Source organism: Saccopteryx bilineata, chromosome 3, assembly GCF_036850765.1.
Source record: "Saccopteryx bilineata isolate mSacBil1 chromosome 3, mSacBil1_pri_phased_curated, whole genome shotgun sequence".
NCBI lineage: Eukaryota > Metazoa > Chordata > Mammalia > Chiroptera > Emballonuridae > Saccopteryx > Saccopteryx bilineata.
In genome coordinates, this window is record NC_089492.1 from 76,989,977 (window position 1) to 77,011,724 (window position 21,748).

The window sequence follows — 21,748 nt, forward strand, 5'->3', positions numbered from 1 at the left end:
AGGGTTGTGACAGCTACACATAGAGGAATGTATTGCTCGCTCAGGGTCTGTGGCAGATGCTCAAAACTGGCCATTCGTTACCCCTGACACCTGGCATGTACTAGGAAGGTTTTAGGTGTAGCTTGTTGTTAGAAAAATTCAAGACTGGCATTCCTCCAGGATAGAAAAGAGAGATTGGAGCTCGTTCAGATGACATAATTTTTATAATGGCTACTTGTCTAGAAATTGAGAACTTTTGCATGAAACATATATTGTAGGGACTAGAAAGTAAAAACACTACATTTCCCAGGCTCATCCCAACATTAGGGTCTGGATGTGATCGAGGTTTGCCTCTTCGTTGCACAAATGCCAACTCGGATTAGTGAACAAGGAGCAGGGACAGAGACACAGAGGCAGTGGCATGTACGCGTTGGGGAAGCACAGAAACAAAATCTGCCAGCTCCCCACAAAGGCATAAAAGGAAGAAAAGAGTTTTTTTATTATTGGATAAGCATACACCAAAATATGATATGTATCACAGGCAGTCTGGTGAGAGATTAAAAGCAAACTCACCCTTTGGTCGAGCCCAGCAGACACACCCGTTCCATATGTGTTTCCAAGACAAACAGTAACTAGTCCTCGAGGAAGAGGAGGGAACAGCACCATCCATCACAGGGCACCTTAAATCCTCCTGGTAATTGGGGCAGCCACCTCTGTTTGTACCTTGCCTTTCGCCAAAGGAAAAACATGCTTATCATATGGGATTGACAGGAGTTAGGTTCGTGATTTGGAGCGAGGTACAGCTGAAGGGAGGCTCCTTCTCTCCCCCTGAGATGGGGAGACAGTAATTACTGAGAGAGAAATAAAGCCTGAAATGTAGGACAATCTGACCTTGTAACTGTATAAAAGATTCACTCAATGGTCTCTGAGTGCGCCTGTCTGTCTCTGTGTCCAAATTTCCCCTTTACATGAGTCCACATTGCCTGCGCCTGAGAACGGCTTGTTGGTGTGGGGACCTCAGTCACGCACATTAGAATGTCTAGCGAAGGTTGTTTACAAGTGTATCGTATAGTCTGAAGTCCTTTCATAGAAAGGTACTAGGCTCTCTCACTTGCTCTTTAACACGTTTATTTATAGGTTTTATTTCTTCCATTTCAATCCTAGTCTTCCAAAACTTGTTGAGAATTTTGCCATCGCTAATCACTTTTTTGTTTTTTGGTCCCAAAATATATTGCTCGTGAGGAGGTGTTACAAGTTTGGAATTTAAGAATACAGTAATAGCTAACATTTATTAGACAATTATCTGCCGGGAATGTAAGATATGTATATAAATATCTCATTTAAATTTTTTAAGAAAATGTTTCCATCGATTTGAAAGAGAGAGAGGAAGGGGGGAGAGAAGAGGGAAAATAGAGAGAGAGAGAGAGAGAGAGAGAGAGAAGCATACTTATTGTTCCTCTTGTTCTATTTAGCTGTGCACTCAGTGATTGCTTCTTGTATGTGCACTGACCACGGATTGAACCCGTGACCTCAGTGTGCCAAGATAATGCTTTATCCATTGAGCTGCCCAGCCAAGGCCTCATTTAATTTTTGAATTATCTATCCTTCACACATGAAGAGGCAGAGAATGTGGGAGGTTCCATGAAAGTCAAGGTCAGTACCTAGTAATAATGTGGACAGAATTTGGGCTTCGGCTGATTCTAACATCCCAGGAATCACCACTAGACAATTTTGCTAATTAATTGAGAAGTTTCAGTATACTAAAAGTATGCTAAAATTTACCTTTCAGCTCTTTGCTTACAAATCAGTCTTTTTAAAAATTTATGATTAGAAATTATTTAAAACAGCTGCTGGGTGATATCAGCAACATTGCTATCAAGTTCTGCATATCTTCTGGGTTCTGGGGGAACTGCTGGGGGTGGGGAGAGTTAGAGGAAGGGGCAGAGGGTAAAAGGGTGCGGGCAGGGGTCTCCTGGGTAGTTCTTCAGCTCACTCAGGACTAAATGACTGCTCTTCCTTCCCCTCTTCCCAGAAACTCTGGTGGGATGGAAGAAATGGTCCTCTTAGGGAGAGGAATGGAGGGTCAGGCCCAGTGCCCAGTGCTGAGTGGCTGTCAGCTGGCTAGAGAGAGTCAGAGCAAGCAGGACTTGTGGGAGAGTCTAAATCTTGTATTGGAGGGACAGTCTTCATGTATAATCCCTTTATTATCAAAAGTTAGTTTTTTCTTTGGACCCAGGTTAGTGCTCCTCTGGGTTACTTCGTGCAAATCGTTCAGTGCTGAGAGGTGTATGTGCACTGGGTTGTAATTCTATTAGGACAATGGAGGAGGCTATCTTCTGAAGCTGGTAATGGATGAAAAAGAGCTGCATAGCTTTTTTGTTTGTTCGTTTGATCTGGAGAGAGTGGGACGAGGCTGGGCAGGGTAGACTACAGTATTCTTCAGTAAGCTGATGCCTCTGAGAATGCCCAAGGTCTTCCCACAGCAAGAAGGCCCAGGGGCCCAAGAAGAAGTTCATCTTGCCATCAGTGACAGCTTGTATTTGGAAATTCTCTATTTCAAAAAAACATCAGCTTCCAAGAGGTCGGCTGCTTTCTCAATGTCTTTGCAACACTGCCAATACTCGCCCTTCTACTGGAGAAAGGTCGTTTACTCTTTCTCTCCCTCCTCCTGATTACATGCCAACACGACGGCCTCTAGCAGCTCTTGTTGGGCTTGAAAGCCACACACATGCCTATCCTCCCGATCTTTTACGTGTGTTCTTTTCCTCCTGAGATAGGCTTGGGTGTCTGGTGCCTGCGTACCATGGTGGTAAACGTGGTGTGATGCTGCCCGACTGGGTTGGATGGTGAACAAAAGATTCTGGATACCAGGTATACCAACCAACAAGACATGGGTTTACCCCACAGCAGCTGAAAGTTGCTGTGTGGGCCAATAAGTAAGGCTGAGAAGTGGCCTGATCCCAACCTGAGCTGTCCTGACAACACCCCATGCGGCCTGCCCAGCCAGACCCTGGGGCAACCCGCCCTCACTGTTGACACAGCCAATCCTGAAGCTTCCCAGTTGGCTCCAGACACAGACCTCCCACACCTGCAGCAGCACAGGGAGATCTGCACGCACTGGAGACTGAGCAAACCATGTACGAGATCATACACATTGTCAGATGCTCGCGTTGCTCTGTCCTGACCCTCTTTTCCTCTCTTTCAAGGTGCAGATACGAAAGCATGTATCCTTTGGGTCCTATGCGTTGGAGGCTAAAATAGCCCCTCCCTTCCTTAGGTTACATTCAGGGGCTCCAGCTTATTTAGCTATCAATTCAACTCTCAGGAAATATGTCACATAACTTAAGGGCTCAGTGGGGGGGCACTGAGGATGGGGTTCATACACTGAAACCTTGGGTTTCTCTTCTACCCCTGCACCCCTCCCCCACCACCGATGGCCTTAAGCAAGTCTGAAGTGGAAGTTTCATCATAGCAACCACCCACTAAAGACGTACAGTATGGCCTAACAGTGTCTCTTACCTGTCATCTTTACGTCTTTAAATTGGAAATACCTTTATAATCTATGAGGCTAACAGACCAGTGTTATGTATTTATGCTATAACAGCTAAAAGCACGCAGTTTGTGGTTATTAGGTAGAAAGTGCTAACTACCTCAAGGATAACGTCAATATTCAGTTAAGTACTGTTGAATTTTCTGATAGGTTATTTTATTATCTCCATGTTATGACTTTAATAAAAAACAAATGGAAAGAGGCAGGACTCTAAACGTTTATATCACTATTTTCTCAGGCCTCTGAACTTCAACTATGGGAATGATTGTTATGAGTGTTATGAGGTCAGCAAAGTTAACCTCAAGTTACCTTCATTTTCCTTTGGGAAGACTGTGATTAGACCATCAGATGCTAACCAACTAGTTTAAGTTCGTTTTGGAAACCAGTTACTATCCGGAAAATGATATTCCCTTTGCTCTGGAAAATGAGAGTGCTCTGAGCAGTCAAAGAGCAGTTCCTTCATGACTCACCTCCCTCTGGGTGGATTTACCTTCAGGTCGAAGACGCACGCCACTCCACTGAGGACAATGCGGAACACAACTGGAAAGAAAGTAGAGTGTGGACCCAGAGAAGCACACACCAGAGAACTATGAGAGTGAGCATGCTGCTAACTCTCCCCTCTTTCTTTCTTTCTTTCTTTCTTCTTTCTTTCTTTCTTTCTTTCTTTCTTTCTTTCTTTCTTTCTTTCTTTCTTTCTTTCTTTCTCTTTCTTTCTTTCTTTCTTTCTTTCTCTCTCTTTCTCTTTCTTTCTTTCTTTCTTTCTTTCTTTCTTTCTCTCTCTCTTTTTCTTCTGCCTCAAGAAAAAGCTTCTATCTAAACGGTTTACATGTAGCTTCTCAAGGCAACCATGTTTACGTCCTCAGTATTCAGAAAGACTGTACTCTGAGCCCTTCATTCTCTGGCTAAAACTTCCCAACCATCTGGCTGGTGTCCAGACTCACTCCATGGAGGTGTGTTAAATACTGGTCAATCTCTTGTAATGTGTACAGAAGCCCTTAGAGAGAAATCTCTTGTGACCACAGCCTTTGATACACATTACTGAATACAGTGTGCCATGGGCAGGTCAGGGGTCGGGGCGTGATACCTCATTGGGAAACACAGCACAGATGCAATATAGACCAATGCACTTTCTCAGGGGTCCCCCGCTTCCAGGCTACAGATTGTCACTAAGTGCCTACTTAAAAGGCTGAAAATACACAAGGGAAATAAAATTCAGGGAATTTTCAGAGAGCACTGCTTTAGAAACTACTGTAAGACTATTACATTCATAATGGTTTTGTGAAGAGCTCTGATTGCTAGCACTGTATGTTTCAGAAATCCAGCTACCTTGGAGGGTGAACTGGCTGGTCATTCAGCAGCTATGTATTTTATGTGCTGCCAACCATGACAGCTTGCCCTTGTGGGTAATTATAAATGATAAAATGTCAGTAAAATGAGAGCAATTGTGAAACATGAGCCGGTTTTTATGAAGTTGTCAAAATAAGGAACGGCTCTTTTTTAAAATGAATGAAACAAGTTCAGTCTTATCTGTGTGTCAGTTAACAAGTCCATGATAAAATACTGTATGTAAGTTCAAATGACTTAGGTAAGTGGCAAACCACAGGCCCTCAAACATATGCAATTGTGTAGAACTAATTCCAGTGTTTCAAGTCTTAGCTTGAGGACATCAGCTTTCTTTTTTTTAATCTTATTTTTATTAATTTTAATGCAGTGACATTGATAAATCAGGGTACATATGTTCCGAGAAAACATCTCCAGATTATTTTGACCTTTGATTATGCTGCATACCCCTCACTCAAAGTCAAATCGTCCTCCGTCACCTTCTATCTGGTTTCTTTTGTGCCCCTACCCTCCCCCCAATCCCTCCCTCTCCTTCCTCGCCCCTTCCCCACCTCTCCACCCCACTCCCTGTTACCATCACATTCTTGTCCATGTCTCTGAGTCTCATTTTTATGTCCCATCTATGCATTGGTTCATATAGTTCTTAGTTTTTTTCTGATTTACTTATTTCACTCTGTATAATGTTATCAAGGTCCATCCATGTTATTGTAAATGATCCGATGTCATCATTTCTCATGACTGAGTAGTATTCCATAGTATATATGTACCAAAGCTTTTTAATCCACTCGTCCTCTGACGGACACTTGGGCTGTTTCCAGATCTTCGCTATTGTGAACAATGCTGCTATAAACATGGGGGGGGGGTGCATTTCTCCTTCTGGAACCGTTCTATGGTGTCCTTGGGGTATATTCCTAAAAGTGAGATAGCTGGGTCAAAAGGCAGTTCGATTTTCAATTTTTTGAGGAATCTCCATACTGTTTTCCACAGAGGCTGCACCAGTCTGCATTCCCACCAGCAGTGCAGGAGGGTTCCCTTTTCTCCACATCCTCGCCAGCACTTATTCTGTGTTGTTTTGTTGATGAGTGCCATTCTAACCGGTTTGAGGTGATATCTCATTGTGGTTTTAATTTGCATTTCTCTAATGATTAATGATGTTGAGCATTTTTTCATATGCCTATTGGCCATCTGTATATCCTCTTTGGAGAAGTGTCTATTCATTTCTTTTCCCTTTTTTTTTTTTTTTTTTTTTTTTTTTTACAGAGACAGAGAGTGAGTCAGACAGGGACAGACAGATATGAATGGAGAAAGATGAGAAGCATCAATCATTAGTTTTTCATTGCGCATTGCAACACCTTAGTTGTTCATTGATTGCTTTCTCATATGTGCCTTGACCGCGGGCCTTCAGCAGACTGAGCAACCGCTTGCTGGAGCCAGTGACCTTGGGTTCAAGCTGGTGAGCTTTTGCTCAAACCAGATGAGCCCGCGCTCAAGCTGGTGACCACGGAGTCTCGAACCTGGGTCCTCTGCATCCCAGTCTGACGCTCTATCCACTGTGCCACCACCTGGTCAGGCTCTTTTCCCATTTTTTGATTGGATTGTTTGTCTTTCTGGTGTTGAGATTTACAAGTTCCTTATAAATTTTGGTTATTAACCCCTTATCAGACATACTGTCAAATATGTTCTCCCATTGTGTAGTTTGTCTTTTTATTCTGTTCTTATTGTCTTTGGCCATGCAAAAGCTTTTTAGTTTGACATCAGGTTTTTTGAAGGAAGTGTGGTAGAATAGATATATCCAGGGTAAGCAGGAAAGTCTTCCCACTGTTCCTAGCCCTTTGCATATTTGATCCCATCACTCAGCAACTCTGTGAAGTTAGTATTATTACCTCTGTATTTCAGTAACTTGCCATTGAGAAGTTAGGTGAGTTTTACAAGGTCTCATTTATGGTGTGTGACTTCAGAGAGACCAGGGCATGTTGACTCTAGATCCCAAAGCCCATGCCAATGTATGAAAGAATACATTTGGTTACATGTTATTGAAAATCAAATATCTTTTAATTAAAACTGCTAAAAACTATAATTTGTCAATTCTGGTCATTCTGCAAATTGATTATTTCAAGAATTAATTTTTAGTGAATTGGTTTGCCTCCCTATCCAGGACTCTGTAGTTAAAAATACAGACAAGAAAATCAAGAATAATGACAGCATTTATTGTAAATAGACAGTGAGTAATTGTGTCTCCGTTTAATCAAAACAATAACTTTTTGAATTAGGTATGATTATTATCATGGTACAGAGAGGAGATTTGAGGTTAATAACAGAAACTGTCTGAGGGAGGGAGAATGAAGACAGCTTGGCTCAAAGAGCAGGTGCAGGTCCTGAGCTGCAGAACGCAAATGGAAATTTTCTATCTCTGCCCTAGATGCATACAGACGGGGATGAGGAAAGAGGTTGCTCCTACTTAACTGCCTAAATACAAAGGGCTCAGCACCCGCCATCGCCATCGATTGCAGCATCTGGGGCAAACAGCAGGAGGGCTGGGAAGGGCTCCAGGTAGTGGCTCGGCGAGAGGAGTGGCAGGGAAGGTGGCCCAGGTGACAGGTCAGGTCTAAGCATCCCGCCTGCAGGGGTGAGACATTGCCATCTCCTGGCAGTGGCGGCAGTTCCACATTCAGTACAGCCACCTGCCTGTTCGTCTTAAGCCTTCAGCATAAATCTGCATTTTCTCCCTGTGAGGCCAGTAGGTCTGTCTCATGCAAAGCAATGCACTGTGGCTCCAAAGGGTAGCCTGGTGTTTTCTGGACTAATGGAGGAAAGAGAGAGGGTCTCTCGTCCTATAACCTCAAAGTATAGACCTGAAGGACAGGTACTCATGTCCGTTCAAAGGGTCTGACTGTAGGGGAACAAGAGGGATGCCCAAGGCATGGTTTGACTGCCATCTAGCCAACTCTCATTTGGGTAGATATCTGGGGATGTGACGTTCACAGCTGACCTGCTGCGTGAGCCTTAGCCCTTTCAGCAGCCAAATACCCCTTCTCCACCCTTTCTGGTCACTTTCTGTAACTGTCACTGGCCAGCCAGGAGTGAATACCCTGGATTCTTCTACTCCAGTGACAGACCAGGATGTAACCAGTGATTGTTACGTGCCCCATCACAACCGACATGCACGTTCCCACTCTGGCTGCAGGAAGAATAGGGCGTGAGAGGAAAGGGAAAGGGGCTTGGGAAGGTTTCCTTTTCATTTTTTTTCCTGCTTGGGAGGACATGGTGCCATATCTATCAGATTATTTTTCTCTTTTAATCTCTCATCACACACCATCTCAAATTGAATGTCTCTAGTTACTGAGATGGTAAGTTCATATATATATATATGTATATATATATGTATATCTATGTATATGTTTGTTTTTAAACTTATAATTCAGTGAGTTTTTTGATTGATTAATTTAGAGAGACAGGAAGAGAAAGGGAGAGAGAAGCAGAGAGGGGGAAACATTCACTTGCTCTTCCACTTAGTTGTGAATTCATTGATCACTTTCCGTATGTGCCCTAACCAGGGATTGAACCCATAACTTTAATGTTTTGGATGATGCTATGGTAGTAAGGTATTTGAAGAACTTCCTTGCTCTTTCAATAGGAGATAGAATTTGTATATTGCTTTCTTTCCCCCCCTCTTTGAATCCTAGGAATAGTATGCCCTAGGACTAGGCAACGGAAGGAGAGGAGAGACACTGGAAGAATCTGTGAAATGTATGTCTTGTGAATCCCCACTTGTATGTAGTTGTAAGCTTGTGCCATGATGTTATGCCTCCCCCCACCTGTATGTGGTCAAAGAGTATATAAGCAGTCTCTGAGAGGTAATCAGGGCTGCATGATTTGGGTAGGAGGATTGCCCCGTGTATGCCGCCGGCTCTTTTCATAATAAAACTCCTCAAAATTCATATTGGACTTACTGTCTATACATGCACCCGCAGAAATGAGGTACAATACTTTATAACACTATAACTGACTGTGTTAACCGGCCAACGCCCAGTGGTTTTTAATACTTCACAGAATTGTACAACCATCACCACTATCTAATAGAACATTTTCACAACACCAAAGAGAAACTTCCCCCATGAATTCCCATTCTTCTCTCTTCCCAAGCCCTTGACAACCACTCGTCTACTTTCTGTCTCTGTCTGTGTAGATTTGCCTATTCTAGACCTTTCACAAAAGTAGGACCCCAGTACGCGGTCTTCTGTGTTGGCTTCTCTCACTCAGCATGGTGTTTTCTATGGCCATCCATGTTGCAGTGTGTGTCAGCACTCTGTTCCTTCGTATAGACAAATAATATCCTGTTGTATGAATAACCATTTTTGTTCATTCATTCATCAGTCGGTGGAAATTTTAGTTGTTTCCGCTTTTTGGCTATTGTGAGTGGTGTTGCTCTACACGTTCATGTACAGGTGTGTGTGGACACAGGTCTTCATGTCTCTTGGGTAATAAATGTCCAGGTGTGGAATTGTTGGGTCACACGGTAACTCCATATGTCACTTCCCAAGGGACAGCCAGACGGTTTTCCCTGCTGGCTGCGTCACTTTACATCCCACCAGCAATGGTACAGAGTGAAGCAAGACAAAAAGAGAAGTGCCAAGTAAGGCAAGTGAGCTCCTAAAATGAGGACTGGACATCACCCTGGGTGGGTGAGATAAAAACAGACAAGTACTACAGGGAGTGACTGCTTATTTCTCTTCAAGAAGAAAGAAGAAAATACCTCAATTCATTGCATGCCAGAGGGCAGAGTGTGACAGCACTCGGCGCGGAGGCTGCCTTCCACACGCGAGAACAAGAAGCAAGGAGAAGAACGGACATCCTGAAATGTCCCAGAAAGCTTCCTTGTTCTGTCAACCTAAGAGATAACAATAGAGGCTCGCTCACAAGGAAGAGGGCTTTCAAATATTTGTGGATTATTTTTGTTTTTGTCAGAATATTTTTTTAGGGGAACAGGAAATAAATATAGACGATGGAGAGCTCTCATCCATTTAGGAAATGGAACACAAAAGCCCAACAGTAAGAGATGGACAGACCCAAACAGATAGAGACGCGGTGGAAAATTCCATGGCCCTCTGAGACTGACTACACGGCAGAAGCTCCAGGGTTCACGTTCAGTGAGGGAATGTGGAGCTGGAATGATTGACTTGATCAAATGACCTATCAACTCTTATCCTCTTATCTGTGAGAAGCTTCTGCCACAGGTGTTTTATGCATACATAGGGTCACCTGGGAAAGAGACATTTTCTGAGTGAGGTGGAGAAGGCTTGGTTAGAATTACTCAGGTATTTTGGTAGCTCTAGGACATTTGTCTTAGCTATTAGGAGGTTCTGCTTGAAGTCCCCAGAAGTTTTTGGCAGTTAATATAGTAAGTCAGACCTGTGATCTCCAAAAGAGAATTATGTCCCCAACTAATGTTACAGACCCTTCTGGGCCGGGACCCAAACCAAGGTCCCCCTGCCCAGTGCTGTTGACACAAATAGAACAAGACTGTGTTTGGCAAAGCAGAGCAGAAACATTATCCTTTGATCAAGGAATGGAGAAGGGTGAGCTCACGCTCTCAAGGCACCCTCTCCCCGGCTGGGTGGAGCCTTTGTCTTCATAGGCAGTGGCCATGGTGGTTCAGTTCTTTCAGGTGCTCAGTCATTCTCGTGTTGCACTCCGCCATTTTGCTCATAGTTCTTTTTGTACATGATGCTCAATTATCATCTTGGTCTTTGTACTCGGCCCTCTTTATGTTGGGTCGGGAATCCTTTTCAGTTTCTGTAGGCAAACTGTGGCAGAGCTTAATATTGAGAAACATTAGGGTCTTTTAGATGATAACCTGGTGCATTAAGAACACAAGGATGGGCCTGATCTGTGGTGGCGCAGTGGGTAAAGTGTTGACCTGGAAATGCTGAGGTCGCTGGTTCGAAACCCTGGGCTTGCCTGGTCAAGGCACATATGGGAGTTGATGCTTCCAGCTCCTCCCCCCTTCTCTCTCTCTGTTTCTCTCTCTCTCCTCTCTAAAAATGAATAAATAAAATTAAAAAAAAAAAAAAGAACACAGGGATGGTTTTCCAGGTGACACCTGAGCTTCTGGTCTCAACCCACAGATTAGGAACATGCTAGAACTCTTTCTGGTTACTGTCAGAGCCATTTTTGGATTTGTCTTTACATAAGCCTTTTACAAAATTCCATCATATTTTGGCTTGTTCCCACGTTTGTGGAGACTGGGTATCACCACGTGTTACGGAGTCCAAAGATGCACTATGCAGGGATGACATGCAGCCCTGATCCCCGGTGCTTGCTCAGGGACCCAGCCTGTCGTAGCTCATCATGCCACCTTCCCACATGTGCGTCCTTCCCTCGTGACAGCCATCACATCTGTGCTCCAGACAGTAGAAGGGAGGGAGAGACAAAGTCAGCAACAGGGCGCCTGAGCTCATTCATAAGGAGCAGAGAGAGGTTGATGGAGAAAACAACCACTTGCATCTCATTGGCTCAAACATAATAATAGTCATATGACCACAAACAACAAGGAAAGCTGAGCAATGCACTTTTAATTCCTAAAACGGTTTACCCAGCAAAAATGCATGGAGGTTTCCAGTTTGGTAATTTATTTCAATTACTGTGAAATAAAAGTAGAACAAATATTGGGGGACAGACTGCAGTACTTGCCACATTTGAGAAGTAAAGTATTCATCTGGGTTGTGACATGCCATTCTTCCTTCTGGTTTCCCTACACGAGTCTCTTCTGGGCTTCCTTGTGGCTTCCTTCTCCTAATGAAACTGGCATGGTGCCTGTTAGGAGTGACCGCATGATCCCGAGTGCTCTGGCTGATGAGAGGGAGCTAAATGGGGCTGCACTTGGCGGAGTGAACTCAGCACATGCTCTCCAGTTTCTGGGGGAGCCCTTTGCTCTCGGGTGCCCTGTCCTGGATTCTCTGCTTTGCTGGGGGCTCTCCATTCTCCTACCAGGCCCTGCGTGGGTCTGACCTTCCTGACTAGGTCTTCAGAGGTTCCTCAGCCTGAAATGACCATGCTCTCCATTTTCATCTTTTTCAAACTCTCATTACTGTTTCTATTATCACGGGCTTCTCTGAGTTCACTTCACATACTTGTCTCCACTGCTGAACCGTTAAGTCTGAGAGGGACGGACTCAGGGAAAGCTGGGCTGCTGACTCAGCTCAGCCGCTCCGCTAGGAACTGTCAGTCCAGAGAAAGACAGAGATCCTCCCAGGGCCCCATCTCTCTTGGGACTACAGTTTTGAAAACAAATAGCCAGGAATTCATGTGGCCTCTATGTTCTGAGAGTTAGAAACACATATTCTCTCCCCCTTATATAAACTAAAATGAATATCTCAAAGAAATTAATTTGTTTATTGTTGTCCTCCATGACACAAAAGCCTAGTGGGGGGAAAAAAAGGAATGTGTTTATTGAAGTATATGAGCTAAATGCTAGGAATTACAAATCTGAACAATAAAAAATCTTAAATTCCATGAACTGTTTAATTAATGTACCAAGACACTTCATTCTAGCCAATAACGTAAAAATTGATTGAATTCATGAGCTTTTGTTGTGGTCTTTCCAATTCAAGAGACTCCTTTAAATGTTCTTCAAGTGTTGTTTATAACATGCGCTATGTTTTATGTGTTCCCAGGGAGGGATTACAAGGAGCTTGTGACTTTATGTGAACAGTTAAGATACACAGGATGCAATCAGATGTTTGTCTAGGAAAGAATTTCATTTAAATCTAGTCAAAGTAGACTTTAATATTTATAAGAGGATAGAATTTTTGTCTGAATAAATCTGGCTTGCAAAGTGTTGCAGCTGGAATTTAATAAAGCCCAAGAACTTAATATTTTAATGCAAACTTTTCTTTCAGACACTGGGAATAAAAATAAAAATGATTTAACCTTTCAGATTATGGAACTGAGCTTCTAAAATTCTCAGACCACAGATGGTAAGGTACATTCAGAGAAAATATAAAGAATCATAAGAGATTTCGATAGGTGTGGTTTGGCTTGATTTAACTCTATGCAAATAACTTTGGAAACCTGGGTAAAATAAAGAATATTGTTTTGAAGAATATAATTTACCAAAACTCAACCAAAAGATCAAAAAATAAAATAAAATAAAACTAGGCAGATAGAGTTCCAAAGAAGAAACAGAAAAAGTAGTCTGAAAATTGCTTTTGTTCTTTCAAAGGGTCCCCCCAGGGGAACTTTATAAAACCTTTAAAAACCATATAATTCCGATGTTATTTAAATTGTTTCAGATCATAATAAAAGTACACAGGTGAGGTGCATTTTAGGAGCAAATTGACACCAAAGGCGTGACAGAGACCACAAGCAAGGAGACACACAGACCAACCTCATTTACTAACAAAGTACAAAATCCAAGATAAAATATTCACCGAGAGAATTCAGCAGTTCCTTAAAAGAATAGCCAATCATTACCAAAGCAGGTGTTTATTCCAGAAATGTAAGGTGAGTCAATCTCATGAATTGTAAACCATCATTTTATAGATCCAGTAAGAAAAGCACACACCCATCATGAACGACGCTGACCAGCAGCACCAAACTGGCATCGTGTTTAATGGGACAAATCGGGAAACATCCTGTTGATGTCAGGAAAAATTAAACAATGCCCACAGTCACATTGCAGTGCAACACTGACTAAAATATCAACCAAGACATTTAGCAAAAGAAAAAAAAAATTAAAGGTGCGGATATTACCAGGAGGAGTTAAGATTTCCTTCAATATTATTTCATACTTAGAAAATGATGATAATTAATAATTACTGAAATAGTGCTCATTTTAGAATTAATGAGAGCAGTGCTCAAAACTGTTGAAAACTAAATCTTCAAGTCTGCACTCCTTCACTTGCTGGCTAGGTGACCCGAAGTTACTTGGCTTCTCTGGATCTCTTTTTGTCAGAGCACAGTGGGAGAGACAATAGGACCTCCTTCGTAGGTAGTTGATTTGAGGATCGAATGAGACCATAGGTTTGAGTTGGTTAGTTCAGTACCTGGCATGTCCCAAGGACTCAAACAGCATGAACGCTCAATGCTGTCGCATTGGAAATCACTTCTCTGGTCTCCTATTTGATCTCGTTGTGAAATTTTAGTAGTTTTATATCTGTGGTTGTCCTTCGTTCCCGCTCGGCATCCCACTTCCCTTTTTTCTGATCTCTGTGTTCATAGATATTGTGTCTGTAGCAAAGAAACCTCAGCAGCGGGGGACTGGAAGGGTGACAGAGGGCTCGGTGTTTGCATTCCTCAGAAGAACCTTAACTGGAACATTGATCAGGAAATGCTACCAACACTATTCATCATGTGGGAAGGGGACTCTGCTCCATGGAAGGAGCCCTGGGCACCAGAAGAGGAGAACAAATGTGTCTGGCGGCTCCTCAGTGAAGGGCTCTCATTAGCAGTCTTCAGGAGCAGACACTCCGGCTGTGCTCTAATAAATGTCCAATTGGTGCGAGAGAAAGAATCCTCCAGCAGTGTACCTGAGTCTTCCTGTCACGCCAAGCATGTCACCAGGCTGGCTGGTAGGACTCTAAGCCTGATTACAGATTGGCGTGGATAAACCACCATCTGCCCATGTGGTTTAGCCCAGTCTTTATGGATTTAGTATGAATGTGGGGATGTTTGTAGCTTAGATAAATCGTGAGTAAATAACCTCTTCATAGCATATGTTATGAGAATTAGTGGTACCAGGCAGTTTAAAATGAATGCTGTTCCTGAAAGACAATTCTATGGAAATTTTAACATTACATCAGTTGCCATAAATCTGAAGTAGCCCTGAGAGTTGCCTCGTTCTTCTCTTTTTCTAAGTAATTAATGCTGTCCTCATTCTCAACAGAGCAGGGTGGCTGGCGTTGGTTCAGCTTGCCTAACAAAGCAACTGCAGACCTAACTGGTGCCCGGTAGAGTCCAGCTAGCCGCTAGAAAACTCAGTAATGTTGTCGAATAATGGACACAAAACCAGTGATCACTGGGGTCATTGGGAAAGTTACCAAAAGATAAAACAGCAGACTGTGGCCTAAACAACGACTCAGCATTCAGTTTTTATCAGCGTCATGCCTCTTCAGCCTTTCGTAATACATTCATTTCCCTTTGTTAGGAACATCCTTCCAACTGCCTCAGAAAAACACTTAAGTATACACACGTGCATCTTCATACTGACACATTTGCCATATTTCTCTACCACTTCTTCAGCCCCCCTCCTTTGCTGAAAATGATAACAAAAAAAAAGTAAGCGGCCCTGGCCGGTTGGCTCAGCGGTAGAGCGTCGGCCTAGCGTGCGGAGGACCGGGGTTCGATTCCCGGCCAGGGCACACAGGAGAGGCGCTCATTTGCTTCTCCACCCCTCCGCCGCGCTTTCCTCTCTGTCTCTCCCTTCCCCTCCTGCAGCCAGGGCTCCATTGGAGCAAGGATGGCCCGGGCACTGGGGATGGCTCTGTGGCCTCTGCCTCAGGCGCTAGAGTGGCTCTGGTCGCAACATGGCGACGCCCAGGATGGGCAGAGCGTCGCCCCTGGTGGGCGTGCCGGGTGGATCCCGGTCGGGCGCATGCGGGAGTCTGTCTGACTGTCTCTCCCTGTTTCCAGCTTCAGAAAAATGAAAAAAAAAAAAAAAAAAAGTAAGCTTTGGGCATCAGCTCACTATAATGCTAATTTACTATCTGAATTTATTACTAAATACTTATACATTAACTAGGACTTCAAAAAACTATCAGCTTCATATATAAGAAGCAACTGTCTTGGGCTAATAAAGATTATACAGGCACAGGAAATGCAATGGAGGTAAAGAAACTCTCAGTGTTTCTATAGAGTGGTTGCCCATTATAATTCTCCTAACACTACGAGCTCTGTGAGGATGGGGATTGTGTCTGCTTTTCCCACCACTGTGTTGTCAACACTTAAAACAGTACCCCATGTAGGGCGAGTGCTCCATAAACATTTGCAAAGTGAGTGACGGCTTGCGGCACCTGCTGTTTGTCAAGCACTGAGATATGGCCTCATAAAGCCTCGGTATTGAAGGTATAAAGAGATGTGGGGATACCATGAGGCGCAGTGGCCTCTGCTCGGGAGGTGACAGTGGAAGACACAGGGGACATTATGAAGAGGACTTGAATTGTAAGTGGGACCTGGACCATTAAGTAGGCATTCCCCAGATAAAATGCAAAAGTGAAGTGAATATTTGACAAAGAGGATAGGATTACAAAAGTCATGGGAACTTGGCAGTGCATTTGGGAACCGGAAGTGGAAAGTGTGGCTAGAGTGTACACAGGCTGTGTGTCCACGTGTGAAGCAAAGAAGACTTTGAGGATGGCCAGAGAGTGGAACTTCTTCCAGTAGAGGGAGCCACCTAAGATTATTGCCATAGAATGATAAAAGGACAAGAAGGCTCAAGACGATGTCTTGGGTAATGTCTTCATTTAACCTGGAATGGAGAAACCAAGAAAGGGAAGTTTCACAGAGGTGGAGTAATTCACAGTCAAATGTTGTAAAAGCCTGATTACTTAGTAAAACTCCTTTGGTGTTTAAAATGTCATCGGGGACTTTGGGAATTATAGCTAATTGGTGACTATGGAATTCAAATGAAAGGGAGTTAAGAAGCCACTATGAGGTGAGGAACAAAGACTTTGAGCATTTTGACTATTTTATGAAGATGTAGCAATGGAAGGAAAGAAAGACTCATTGAGAGCTGGATGAGTAGCAATGTCTGTGAAAGCTCTATTAATACCAAAGAGAAAATAGTTTAGAGAAAGTGACCCTTAGAAGAAAGGGTTGAACATTCTGGGGAGAAAACATTACTCAGGGGATAATCCTGAGGAATGAATGAAGGAAGTGGAGTCTATTGCTTCATCCTCAAAAGGATCCAATTCATTCCATAGCTGTTTTCAGATAATGGGAATTGTGAATTCTTTGAGTCCAGAAACCATAAATTTGTTCTAGGGAATATTTATCAAGCTGCAGCTATAAAAGAACCATGCTGTTTTGAGGATAATTTTAGGGTTGACACCTCAGGATATGTGAGACTGTGACTAGGCCTGGCTGGCACTCAGAAGTCTGCAGCCAGGACTCCGCCTTGGGAGCTGGCAGAGGACACACCTCCACCTGAGTTGCCTTTCCTTTGCCTTCACCACGGATATTCCATTTTTTGGAAAAGGAAAGTAATTATCTCTGATATAGTTTGTTCAATCTGGATCTGCAGTAGAAGGAAGCTAATTCCTGGTTGCAATGTGGTTATAAAAATACTTTCCTCATGGTAGCAGGCAGATGGTGAACTGAGAGATGAAAAAATCCCGAGAACATTTCCTCTGGGTCTGTGAGCCAAACTTGGCATGGTAATACTGGAGCACGAGTGAAAACTAGGATTGGCGATTAACCCCTGGACCAATCCATGCTCTTGATTAGCTGGCAGGCAGTGTGGAAGCACAGGGTATTTCCCCTGGCAACGTACTTCCTAGGGAGAGCAAGCAAAGAAAAACTGGGGACATTTGCATTTAATTAATGTGTTTGATTGTAGAGGGCTTGTGAACTCAAGACACTAATAGCAACAACCAGATAAGAAACGGGGCTGGGCAGTTATCTGATGGGCTGTTACCTGACCTGCACATTGGATTAGATTCTGTTCTTCAGAGCAACTGTCGATAGCTCGTGAGGTACAGAAGATCTCATCAGGCTTCCCTGAGTGGAGCTCTTTGTAGAAAGTAATGACTTTCAGTAATTAAAATCCCCGATGACTATCAAAACCAGCAAGGCTGTAACTTGTACAGACAAAACAGAGGAGGTGAAGAAGGCACAAGTTTTTCTGCTTCTAAGCCAAAGGGGGAGTTTCAGATTTATAAGAGCTAAACTCTTGGTTGTTTGAACAAGCTTGGTGTCGCCTAAATTGTTAAGTGAAGAATGTTTTAAGAGGAAAGAGGAAGGAAACAGTGGTTTGCTGAGTAAAATACTTAATTTTTTTTTAAAAGAAAGTTGTTAGTATTTCTGAAACTAAGCCCAAGAAAGAATCAATAAGTAGACAGTCAACAACGTAGTGTTTTGGGTGCTCTCATATGTTTGGCAGTATATATATAATATTATAAGGGGCTGGCCTCCAATTTCAGGCTGTCTGGGGCATGGCTTATTAGTGACAGTGGAATGGGGCACATTCAGGTAATTTGGATTGGAACAAAGCCCTCATCTTTAGAGACGAACAGAACTGTTCAGAAGTGCTAAAGATCTCAGCTGAAAGACAAAACTGGGCATTAATGGACTAAGGACACCCAGATGTCTGAGTGTGTGCCCTCTCCATCTTTTTGTTCCTAGAATATTACATCTTCTCAGGTTGTTAGTCCAGACAGAAGTCACTGGAAAATGATGTGTTGACTAAAGGGAGACCAGGTCACGAACACTCCTACTGAAAAGTAAACAACAATGTTGGGGAAATTCAGCAGTGAGGTGCTCAGAAATTCAGGCTGTTGGAATCATAAGAAAACATCTGTCAGGAGATAGTAGAGGACAAAGCCTGGTGGGGGCTTAAGTTCCGGTCCACATCCTAAGAGAACAGGACTAGTCCTAGAGGTGAGGATGTTAGAGGACATTTGCCAAGGCAAGATCCAGGTCCAGAGAATAAGGCTGAAGCCCATGCATGCATCAGTCTCCAAAGGAGCACATATTATGTCTTTTTTCTGTAGGAAACTAAATTGTTAGGCTCTCTGGATTAATAGCAAGCAAGGGTTATTTAAATTATGATAAGGGAAGGCTAAAAAATCCTCAGGGTCTAAAGGGACATAATGATGAAATGAGGAACACTGGCGTTGAAAGATTTGGGCGCGGACCTGTTTTTCTTTGCCTGGTTCACTGTTGGCAGCTCCTTCAAAGAGCAGTACTGATGTCTAAACACAAGTCCTCTTTGAGAATTACTTTCTCCACGTGTATGCAGGTGTGTATCTGTGGGGTTTATTACACACACGAGTATAGTTAACTGTGTTTGTTGAAGTAAAACCCCAGTGGAACTTACCCTTTAAATAAGATAACCAAACAAAATCAAGTCCACATTTAAGAAACAAAGGTAAGCTCCAACATTCTAATTCTGGGTTGTCTGTTCTCTACATTATCCATTTACTAAACCAGCTGCCAGGTAAGAGCTGAGTCCTGTATAGCCACTAGAAAAAGGACAAAGGGAACTTACAGAACTGGCTTCAAAATGGGGGTGTTGATATACCAAATTCTATCTGCACAAAGTAACTAGGCTTGTTTATCCTTAATTATTTTGACATCCTGACACTGTCTCATCTTAAGCTGGGGTACATTCCTGCTTCTTCCCATACATGGAAATCAACAATAGAGTAATATAGATGGTACATATTGTGCTCCCCCACTCCCCAAAACAAATCCTTGAGTTGGGAGGACTCAGAAATCTCTAGGAATTAATTTTCACCCTATTTCATATTCATCATGAACCAACCCCAGGCTTCCCTGAGTCTAAGCTCTGCTGGCCAGCCCCTGCTTAGCACAGCAGGTTTACCAAACAGGGTATTCTGGCATCTAAATAGAAACAAAAAGCTTTTTTATTTGGGCAGTTCTCATGAGAGCTCATTGAATTTACTGTGATATTTCTCTTTATATAGAAAAGAACCAGATTAGTATCTGACAACAGATCAGCACATTCGTCAATGCTGAATGCTGAGCTGTGGGCAACATGTGATTGGACACAGAATTCGTAATTATTTTTGCTTTTTTTTGTGTTGGCTGCAAGGACAGTGAGGGGAAATGAGGCGCTGATCCCATCTGCAGGGGCCTGGGGGGCCAGAGAGACAGGCTGAGGTGGCCCGTCCTGAGGGTGCACACCAGACCCCTGGGGGACTGAATTTGAACAATTGCTGAGAGGTTGTGGTGGGTGTTAGCACTGAATGTGCAGATTCAGAGCAGAAAGTGGAGGAGGCCTTGGTGGGTTAATCTGAACTTGTGCTAACAGGCATCCCCCCCTCACCATTGGGCATGATACCAGTATGGCAGGACAGGTGGCAATGAAGATGAAACGCCAGCTGGGGAGGGCAAGGGAGCTGTGGAAATGGTTCAGGAGGCAAAAGGCAAGGCCCCTAAGTATTTACCTGAACGATCATGTTGATAATCAGGAAGAAGTAAGTGACCAGAAATCATTCAGAGAAAAGAAGAGGTTTACTTCCCTGGAGGGGTGTTACACCAATCAGCTGTGGAAGCCATGCTTTCTGTTTGCATGCTGTAACCACAAAGTCTAACAAGATACACACACACACACACACACACACTTTTGCTGATGTAGATATGCACACAGAAAAGCCCGCATAAGTGTAAGTGTGAGGGAGTTATCTATAGCACCGGATATTGCACCACTCTATAATTTTTTAAAATGTATCAATGAGGGGCCTTTCATAGAATCTGATTATGACAATGGCAATAAGGCTTTTGTTAAAGAGACAAATATTGACTGAAGGACAAAAAACAGGTAGAGCACTAATTAAATGACACAATTTCAATGGATTCACAAGAATTTGGCTTGTTATCTTCAAAATATTTTTAAGCAAGGAGAGACTGTAAGAAGCCTAATTTATCTCAGAGGGCTGGTACATTCCCACTGGTCAAAATCGGCCTGACAATTCATCTTCTACCTTAGCAGTAATTAAGAGAAAGTAAAATGATGGATTTTTCTCAAGAAGAAATAAGTACACAATTATGAAGTTTCCTCCATATATATATATATATTTGTGTGTGTATGTGTGTGGGAAAATCATGTAACCTCCTGCCTCTCTATCCCTCTTGGGTGCAGTAAATGTGTTTTTGATGGCTCTGTGCCATTCTGCTTTACTCCTTACAAGGAAGAAATCTGAACTAGGAAATTTTTTCAAGAATTCTGGCTGCTGTTTTAGTAGCTGAAACATACTTGTTTATTTCTTCTCAAATATCTGTTACATATATTAGGCAGACCTATTGCTTTAAGAAGAGAGTGACAAAGCCACTCAGAAAGGCTGACCCAAAAAAGAAGAACACAGGAACCCAGGCAAATGCCAACAGAAAGAAACCAACGAATGTTTGATTGAAGTCTGAATTCAGAGAAAAATGAATTGAGTGAGGCAACAGAGGGGCTTTTCTGGTGCTGTTAAGACCCACAATGAAGAATATGTATGAGCCAATTAACATAACATGACATAAATCATTAGAAGTACCAGCACTACAGGGTAAAACGAATGGAAACTCAGTAGTTGTATGCTCCCATAGTGCATGACCAAGCAACTTATCAAAAAATAAAGACATGAGAGACCTTAGCTTAGTCCATGAAGCAATGATAAAAATTAACTGTTAATTTTGCTACAGAGAAAATTATGAGTAGTTCCCATGGTAGAGAGAGCACAGTGAACATTCAGTGAGCCAGGGATGGACCTGATGTTAATGTAGTTGAATCTATCAAGATTTTTCTGATAACATTTGTGCTTCTGGTGTCTCATTAAAGAGATTCTTTAAGATTAAAATAATAAAAGGCATGCTCCTAAATTATCTTCTAAAATTGTCATGCAGATGCTCCTGACAATGGGGTTCTATGCTGATAAGCCCCTTGTTAACTGAAAATATTGATAAGTTGAAATGCATTTTTACACCTAACCTACTGCCCCTCATAGCTTAGTCAACCTGACCTTAAATGTGCTCAGAGCACCTGAATTAGTCCACAGCGGAACAAGGTCATCTACCACACTGAACACACGTGTCAGGCATTGACACTCATGACCGCAGGGCTGACAGGACTCTGTGTAGCTGCCCTGCATCCCAGGAGAGTATCTACTCATCTCCAACCTGTGAAAAGATCAGCATTCAAAATTCAAAGTACAGATT